Raw genomic sequence first — 9,156 nt, forward strand, 5'->3', positions numbered from 1 at the left:
TCCAAAGTTCGTAGGGGGTCTTCTTTAATATGGGTCTAACTAGAGCCCTATTAAGTATGTAGCACGCTGTGTTGACAGCTTCTCCCCAAAAGTACTTTGGAATCCTATGCTCACTCAGCATTGTCCTGGCTATGTCAACCAAGGTTCTGTTTTTCCTTTCAACAACCCCATTCTGTTGAGGCGTTCTAGGAGCAGAGAAATTATGGTCAATGTCGTTGGCTTCACAGAATTCAACAAACTGTTGGTTTTTGAATTCTCCACCATTATCACTTCGGATGTGAGCTAACTTAAGGTCTTTATCATTTTCAAGTTTTCTTACTAAAGTTGAAAATGTCTCAAAGGTTTCATCCTTGCTACTCAGCAAGATGATCCAAGTGTACCGAGAAAAGTCATCTACAATGACCAAGGAAAATCTTCTACCACCCAAGCTCAGCGGCTGGACTGGACCGAAGAGATCCAAGTGTAGCAACTCTAATGGACGCTTAGTTGAGACAACGTTTTTACTATGAAAATATTGTTTGGTTTGTTTTCCAGCTTGACAAGCGTGGCATAATTGATCTTTTTCGAACTTAAGTTCTGGCAGTCCCTCAACTAATTGCTTTGTTGCTAATTTGGCCAGGAGGTCCATGCTTACATGACCAAGTCTCCTGTGCCATAGCCAGAAATTTTCTTCCTTTGACACTAAGCATACAGTTTTTGAAAATCTCTTTTCTAAATTCAGCATAAAGACATTATCAATACGAGGGGCAGTTAAAATCAACTCATTTGTTTTACCCTCGAATATTTTACATCCAGTGTCATCAAATATAACTTTTCTCCCATTATCACATAGCTGAGCTACGTTGAGTAAGTTATATTTGAGTCCGCTGACTAGGGAGACTGACTCAATAGTAGGATTACCACCAACGGTTCCTGACCCTACTATCTTACCCTTTTTGTTGTCTCCGAAACTTACACTTCCACCTCATTTACGCACAAATGTGATGAACTGAGTTTCATCACCAGTCATATGCCTCGAGCATACGCTGTTAATGTACCACATCTTTGACTTCTCAGCACACCTCAGGCTTACCTGCAATATAACTAGTTATCTTTAGGTACCCAAGTCTTTTTGGGTCCTTGTTTGTTAGGCTCAGCAGGTAAAGCATCATATTTAATCTTATGACGACACACTTGAACAGTGTGTCCATTTTTCCCACAGAAGTCACAGCTGACCTTCCGTTTAGGATATCTCACTGACTGGTCAGCACCCTGATGCGCCCTCACCTAAGGTTAGATGAGAACTCACTAAGGGATAAGTGTACCCCGTCGTTATCAAGTAATAAATTTCTGGTTTAGTCCAGGTTATCGTCCACAGGATTTATTTCTGCAAGTACCGAGCTACTCAATCTCGGATGTTATCTAGGCTTAGGGGGTTTTGAGTTGGTTTGTTTAAGTTAATCTACTCCTAGGTTGAATTATACTAATCCTAGCTAAGTTATCTAATTCTAACTAAGTTATTCTACGCCTAACTAAGTTACTCTACCCCTAATTGATCTTTCATTAATGCAATTATCCGAAGGAACATGGTATGAACAATAATAATAAAGATAGATTATCAGGTCTATTGAATAAAAAACCTAATCTGAGTCACTTGTATTCAAGGCGATTAACCCTACTTACCCTCCTGAAGTTCCTAGCGCGTGATTCCCTAAGGCCGAAACTAGGTCTAAGGCTCAGTAAATTGGCGCTTAATCAACTAAGAGGTCGTCAATCTCCTAGGCTCTGACTAGGTCAGATTCAGCTCGCAATATGTGCCTACTAGATTTTGGGGCTTTTGAATGAGTTAAACCAATTGAATAAAGCGTAAGACAGAGATTAGACAAATAATCATAGAACAAAACAAGAGCTAAAGTATTATTAAAGGCGAAGATAAATGTCACAAGATACAATAAGTCAAGTTCGGCACCTGTATAGAAGAGTACAAACAAGGAAAGATAAAAGGAGATACAAAAATCCCTTTCAGGGAACCTGTTTACTCTGCAGCCAGTGACTTAATCTTAAGGACGGACCTTGATAATTCCTCGAGAAAAAGCTTTGAAGGAGCTTCAATGGAAATCGAAGAAGATGGAGGAGATGGAGAGGAATTACAAGGGGGGAGCTAAGATAATTTACAAAATTGAAAGATACTAATTTACATTGGAAAAACTCTATTTATAGGCGTGGCTCGGCCCCTTTTCTTGACCTAATTCGTGTCCTTATGCAGGTAGGAAGTCGTGGGGTCCATCGTGGCGTCGTGGGGGGCGGAATTGGTCTTTTTTACCAATTCCCGCAGGTCTGCTCGCCGAGCAGGGCGAGCTGCTCGGCGAGCAGGCACTGCTCGTCGCGAGCAGGCCTCTGGGGGCCTGCTCGGCGAGCAGGCACTGCCTACTCGGCGAGCAGGCACAGTGCCTAGGCAGTGCCTGGGTGGTGCCTGGGCGGTGCCTGGGCAGTGCCTGGGCTGCTCGCCGAGCACCGCTCGGGCTGCGCGCCGATGCTCAATTCGTCGAGCGACTGCCGGGGGTCCCCGAGACACGATTTTTGCCTGAAATTGATCATGTTTTAACCTGCACACGCACATAAACTCCAAACAACATTAGTCCAAGGGCTAAATTGACCCGCCAATCACTTATTTGAGCAAACGCTTCATTTGGTGCGACTTTTGACGGGTCAATTTGCTTCAAAAGATAACGGAATTATAATATGCATGTCATTTTGGCCGTATTTGCCTAAATTGATCATAAAACGAGCCTAAACAACGAAAAGTAAATAAAACGTTTCCAATTTCTAACTAACTCACACAAAAGCATTTAAATGCGAGAATTGCTCGCTTATTAACTAAATAACGCTAAAACCCATCCTAAAACCGTACCCAAATATATGGGTTTTTGACCCCTATCACACCCCAGTGCTGAGCATGCCAGCACACCTTTGTGGTGTGTCCTTTCTTCCCACAGAAGTCACACTGGACATTCCGCTGAGGATTCCATCTCTGCTGACTAGTACTTCGGTACTGAGTGTTCAGAGGAATATTTCTTTTATTCGGAACCTTGAGTTGGTTCTGAATAGATGTGACGTCCTTTTTCAGTTTTTTAGAATCTGACTGGACCTCGGAGATAAAATTTTGCATAATTTCTACGTTACTATGCAAAGTTGAGTTATCTTGGAGAAGATATCGAAGGTCACTCAGTTTGACCTCTTCAATCTCGTCACATCACCTGCTGAGTGCTCTAACCTTCTTGTTACACTTTTTGACAAGTGTGTAGAGGTCACTCAGGGCATTAATCATTTCATTTCTGAGCAAGGGCAGTGATATTACCTCAGTTGAGTGTACCTCATCGTCAGATGCAATGGAGGGGTCAGCATGCTCAGAAACACAAGGCTCAGCAAGCTCATCTGCCATGAAGCAGATCTTTACTGACTCAGTGGCATCAGCTTCTGATGATGATGACTCATCACTATCACTCTAGGTTGCCACTATTGCCTTATTTCCGTTCTTCCTTTCCTTCCTTAAGGTAGGACAGATTGATTTGATATGGCCAGTTTGATGACATTCAAAGCATGTAATGGGCTTTGAGCTGTCCTTCTTGTACTTGTTGTCGCTGGACTCAGCTTTGTACTTGTCAAACTTCTTGTAAGGCTTCTTAGAATATTTATCATTCTTTCTTAACAACCTTTTCATTTTTCTAGTGAACATGGCCATCTCTTCATCGTCTGTTGAGCTCCCGTCAGTGGAGTCAGCTTTCATGACAAGAGACTTTTGCTTCTTGTTCTCAGACTTCTCCTTACCTCAAAGTTCTTCATTGAGATCTCATGGGTCAGCAGCGACCAATGAGTTCATCATACTTGTAGGTGGTTAAGTCTTGAGTTTCCTCAACATCAGTTTTCTTGGCTTGCCAGCTTTTAGGAAGACTCCTCAGTATTTTCTTGACTTGCTCTTCCTTAGTAAAGATCTTGCCAAGTCTCTTGAGCTCGTTGATTATGTTTGTGAATCTTGAGCTCATGTCAAAGATGTTGAAACACCTTTCCACATGATTTTGATTTGACAAAATTATTTAAGTAAAATTAAATATATTCTAAACACACTAAGTTTAAATGCTTTGATTTATTACACTAATGTGTTTGTTCAATGTTGAGTTAAATTGTTTATAAGACATAAAGACCAAATGGCTTAAAGCCCAATACGGAAGTCAAAGCCCAAGTCAAACAGATCAAGACCACTCGGCCCGCGTGTGCAAAACGCTGTCGTTATGAACAAAACGCAGCTCAGCAAAGAGAATGATCTAGAAGACCTTCGTTGAACAACTTCGGAATGAAGCTGCTGAGTTGAATCAACAAAGAGTACAAGACAGCAGCTGAGCAAGAACAACTTCCAGACAAAGTGTTTCCACTTTGGGTACAGTTCAGAAGACACAGGACGCTGTCTAGTTGACCTTACCATAAATAGAGAGACATTCTGCAGAACTGACTAAAAGCTGACCGAGGACAGAAGATACTCAAATCTGATTGGCCGAGAGCTCTGAGCAAGACTGAGTGACAACGACAGGAAGCCGTTTCCCTCCAACGGTTATTTCGAAATTCGAAATGATTGATGTCTCAGACGTCTCTATAAATAAAGCCCTTCAATTGCTTCATTTCAACACAGAACTTGATCAAGCCATTACGCTGACCAAAAATCTACTCAAAGTTCTGTGAGAAAAAGCAAAGCAAATTCTTACACCAAATTATATATCTTTCATGTAAAAGTCTAGAGTGATTATTCAATCATCTAAGGTGTCTTAGCAATTGTTGTTTAGGACAAATCTTTATCATTTCTAGAGATTAGAAAGGAGAGGCTGAGTACTCGGTTATAGTACTCAGCGAGAGATAAGGAGTGAGTAGAGGTATAGAGGAAGGTACTCTTGTTATACTCATCTTCTAAGTTGTAAAAGGTTTGATGCTCTACCGTTAAAGAGCTCAGTAGAGAATTCGAAAGCTCAGAACGTGTTCCGGGGACAGGACATAGGCTTAGAGGCCGAACCTGGATAAATCTGCTGAGTAACATCTTTCTAACCTTAAACTCCTTAATATATATATTGCTTGCTTAAACAAAACTGACCAAGTAAAGAGGTCACGCTGAGTTGTGTTGCATTGAGTATCTGAGTTCAGGAATAAACTCAAGTGATATCTCCTGACTCAAAGAAAGAAGCTGACTTAGTCACCAGTTGACTAAGCTAGTGTCTTAATTTACTCAGCGCGCTGTGTAATCCTTTTTCAAAGAAAAAGAAGTCAGCCTTAACGTATTAAAATTTAAAGTAGTTCCTATCCCCCCCGTTGGAACTAACTTGATACGTTATAAGGGACCAACAAAAGATTCCTTCATCATCATTCATTTCAAATATCTCGTACAACCTCATGTGCTGGTTCACCTTGGACTCCTTAACTTTGTTGGTTCCTTCGTAGGTGACCTCCAGTTTCTTCCAGATCTCCTGTGCTGACTCACAACCTGAAATTTTGTTGTACTCTGCAGCATCTAATGCACAGTGAAGCATGTTTATAGCCGAAGCATGATTTTGTAGCTTCTTGAGATCATCCTCTTTCCACTTAGTCTCAGCTTTAACAACCGTTTGGCCGTCAATAGTTTCAATAGGAACAAATGGGCCTTGGACTATAGAAAGCCATGCACTCATATTTGTTGCCTGAATGAAAATTTTCATTCTGTTCTTCCAAAAGGTATAGTTAGACCTGAAGAACAAAGGAGGCCGAGTAATGGACAGTCCCTCAGGAAGAATCTGAGTTGTCTGATTTCCTGGGAGGAAACGAGTGTTGTTCTCAGCCATTGTGGGGATCAGCTCAAGATAGTTATATCTTGCTCAGTGAGCTTTTTAGCTCTGATACCACTTGTTGGTCCTTTATAACGTGACAAGGTTAGTTCCAAGGGGGGGGATAGGAACTATTTAAAATTTTATCCGTTAAGGCTGACTTCTTTTCTTAAGAAAAGGTTTACACAACGGCGCTAAGTAGTTTTAAGACACAAGCTTAGTCAACTTGTGACTAAGTCTGTTTCTTTCCTTGAGTCAGGAGATAGCACTTAAAGTCTATTCCTGAACTCAGCTTCTTAGTGCACTCAACTCATCGTGAGTTCGTTACTTAGTCAGTTTTATAGCAAGCAATATATAAAGGAGTTTAAGGGTTAGAAATATGTTACTCAGCTGACATATCTTGGTTCGGCCTCTCCGCCTACGTCTAGTCCCCGGAACGCGTTCCAAGCTTTTTGAATTCTCTACTGAGCTCTTTAAAGGTAGAGCACGAAACCTTTTACAATAGAAGCTGAGTATATAAGAGTACCTTCCTCTATACCTCTACTCACTCCTATAACTACCGCTGAGTACTATAACCGAGTACTCAGCCTCTCCTTTCTATTCTTCTAGAAATGATAAAGTGTTTGTCCTAAACAACAATTGCTAAGACACTTTAGATGATTGAAATCACTCTAGACTTTTACACAATGATTGTAAATTGGTGTAAGATTTTGCTTTGCTTTTCTCACAGAACTTCAAGTATGAATTTGGACAGCGTTTCGACTAATTGAAGATCTGCATCGAATGAAGCAATTGAGAGGCCTTTATATAGTGACACTTCAAGCACCGGTAATTTTGAATTTCGAAATAACCGTTGGAGGCAAACGACTTCCTGTCGTTGTCACTCTGGGCGTGCTCAGTGTCGTTGGCCAATGAGATTCTTGCATCTTCTGTCTACGGCAGTGCTCATCAGCTTTTCGTCAGATAAACAGAATGTTTCGAAATTTACGGCAAAGTCTTCCAGACAGCTTTCTGCGCCTTCTGAACTTTACCCAAAGTATAAATACTTTGTCTAGAAGTTGGTTCTGTTCTGCCGTTGACCTGACTGCATTGTCGCTCAACTCAGCAGCTTCCTCTTGAAGCTTTTATTAGAAGGCTTCTCGATCCTTCTTCATGTTGAGTCGTCGTTTCACTTGATACGACTGTGTTTTATCTTCTTGGGCCATGAGGTCTTGATCTGTTGACTTGGGCCTGACTTCCACTTATGGTCCTTTAGACTTTTTATCTTAATGTCTTATAAATCAATAAACTCAACATTGAACAAACACATTAGTGTGAATAAATCAAAGCATTTAAATTTAATGTGTTAGAATATTTTTTTTATCATTTACTTAAATAATTTTGTCAAATCAAAATCATGTGGAAATGTGTTTCAATAGGGAAGAGTGTGGATATTTAGTGGGACAATTGGCTACCTAACCTGACCTATTAGAAGCCTTTAGTGTCTCTCTTACCATCTAGATCGAGCAAGGTTAGTGAGTTGATTGATAATGATACAAATGACTAAAACCGTTCCCTCCTTCGTACTATTTTTCTGTCGGTAGATGTCAGTGCAATACTATAGATTAGGATCAGTTTCCGCAAGCCAAATGATGAGATCTACTGGAGCCTCACCAAATCAGGTACATTTAGTGTTAAATTATGTTACCATTTGGCTAAAAATTACCGAAGGGCTGCTACTAATTCCGCTTCATCCTCGAGAACCAAAGACAATTTTTGGAAGAAGCTTTGGCGGATAAATCTTCCTTCCAAGGTGCTGCACTTTGTTTGGAAATTTTGCCGAGGTATCCTACCATGCTTCTTCAACCTGCAGCGATGTGGAATTAATATTAGTGGCAATTGTAGCCAGTGTGCTCATCCGATTGAAGATGAACTCCATATTTTTAAGCTCTGTCCGGTTGCGAGAGATGTATGGAAAGCGTTAGGTCGGCCATTTCGGCTTGACAAAATTAGGGCAGCAACTACAATGGACTGGTTAGAGGCATGTATGGATAATTTGTCGGAGTATGAGCTTAAATTTACTATTATCATTTTGTGGTGGTTATGGTATCGTCGGAACATATTCATCCACAATAATGATTGGCTCAAGACTGATCTTCTCATTGATAAGGCCCAAATTTTTTTAGTAGAATGGAGCCAAGCTACCTTCGTTGATGGTACTAGTACGTCCCATTCCCCCTCTTCTAGTAATGTAACCCTTGGCCCTTGCAAGGCATGGTGTCCCCCTCCTACTGGCGTCATAAAAATTAAATGTGGTGCCGCATGAGAGGGTAATGACTGTGTCACAAGAGTTGGGTTAATTGCTAGAAACTCGAATGGACACGTTATGGCCTCTGCGGACATTCATATTGGTATCTGCACTTCGGTTGAGGAAGCTGAGCTTCAAGCAACATCTGAAGGTGTTAAATGGGCAAGAGACTGTGGTTTCACGACTATCAATATTGAATCAGATGCTAAGACGGTGGTGGAAGCTCTGTCACATGATTCTATCCCTCAATCCTCTCTTTACTTTCAATATATTGATGTAATTAGTTTTAGTTTTCTCTTTTTTTATGCTCATTCTCCTTTGTTCATAGAGAAGGAAATAAAGTAGCTTATTGGTTAACCTTTTGGACCAAAGGTTTTAATTCTCCTACTGTGTTAATGGAGGATTGTCCTATAGGTGCATGATTTAATCTGTATGGATTTACCTTCTTCATAATATGATACTTTTTTTCATAAAAAAATATAGTGTAAACACTATAATTTCAATTTTTTAGTTTTTCCAATGACTTGAATAACAAATACTAACTTAAAAAAAATATCAAAATTGGCTTAAGTTATTGTAAAAGAGTTGCAATGACACAATTAAAACTCCCACTAATAGATATTGACACATCAAATGCTATAATGTTTATTAATTTATAAGGTTGAAAGAGGGCTTAAGGCATAAGATGTTTTAAATCTTCACCTTAAGATTCTAATAAGCCTAAATCTAACGGTGAATGATCAAATACTGCATGGTCATTAAAGTCCACGTGATCAAAACCGATGACATAATAGTTTAACATGTCAATTTCTATTAATAAATACTTTACTTTGGAGGAGAAACGGTTATTATTCCTAATTTGGTTGATTTCTTCTCCAATAAATTCTATAATATTATGGATAGCTTCAAGGAGGACTCTCTAGCTAGGTCATTCCAGAAGAAGGCGGTTCATCTCTTTGGCTGTTATAGGCCTTGTGAAGGGACTATAAAGTTAAACACTGATGGCTCTTGTTTGAAGGACGAGAATATTGCTGTTGGGGGTGTCCTAAG

The sequence above is a fragment of the Euphorbia lathyris genome, chromosome 1 (assembly GCF_963576675.1).
Source record: "Euphorbia lathyris chromosome 1, ddEupLath1.1, whole genome shotgun sequence".
NCBI classification, from domain to species: domain Eukaryota; kingdom Viridiplantae; phylum Streptophyta; class Magnoliopsida; order Malpighiales; family Euphorbiaceae; genus Euphorbia; species Euphorbia lathyris.